The 497-nt window shown below is 65.8% G+C and overlaps 1 protein-coding gene across 2 annotated transcripts in view; it reads left to right on the top strand.

The window, feature by feature from the left end:
- The first annotated feature begins 2 nt into the window (after positions 1-2).
- The window catches only part of GLT8D1 (glycosyltransferase 8 domain containing 1), a 13,808-nt gene continuing 13,313 nt past the window's right edge, over positions 3-497 (top strand). For both annotated transcript variants that reach the window (XM_015569198.1, XM_006771839.2), the window contains exon 1: positions 3-89. The gene's annotated coding sequence lies outside the window, so the exon portion shown is untranslated. The remainder of the gene's footprint in view (positions 90-497) is intronic.

Genomic DNA, 497 nt, shown 5'->3' with positions numbered 1-497 from the left:
CACGAGCATCGAAGGGTAACGAACGGCTCGCCCGAACCCGGAGTCTTTCTCTGGGCCTGCGGGGAACCTTGAGAGCGTCACCCCTAAGCGTAAGGTGGCCCTTTTGACCCCTAGAATTTAGAAGGGAGCACCCCAGGGCATGTCCTCGAGAGGAAGGAAATCCCTTCGGAGAGGAGGCCGGGCCTTTGGCTGTCCCTTGCACCGGAGTGGAGAGAGCCCGCACCCCAGAGTCTCCAAGCTGGCCTACCCCCGACTTCCCCGGGCCCTCGCGGGAGAGACCAGCCCAGGTTCTCCCTGCCTCTCTCAAGGCCTGGGTCTGTCTCAGAGCATAGGCCCCTCGCCTGTTTGAGAGAAACCGTTCCGGACCTGCCGGGCTGTGCGCCCCAGCCGGCTCCCTGGCCTCTGCGCGATGTTGCCCGTTAGGCGCACAGGCGGTGGGGTCCTAGGCGCTCCCAGGGCCGGTTGGTGTGTGGCTGCCGCCCCCCCCCACCCCTATA

This window comes from Myotis davidii, unplaced genomic scaffold (genome assembly GCF_000327345.1).
Source record: "Myotis davidii unplaced genomic scaffold, ASM32734v1 scaffold725, whole genome shotgun sequence".
In the NCBI taxonomy this organism is placed as follows: domain Eukaryota; kingdom Metazoa; phylum Chordata; class Mammalia; order Chiroptera; family Vespertilionidae; genus Myotis; species Myotis davidii.
Note: the sequence above shows the minus strand (reverse complement) of the source record. Positions and strands in the feature narration are given on the sequence as shown.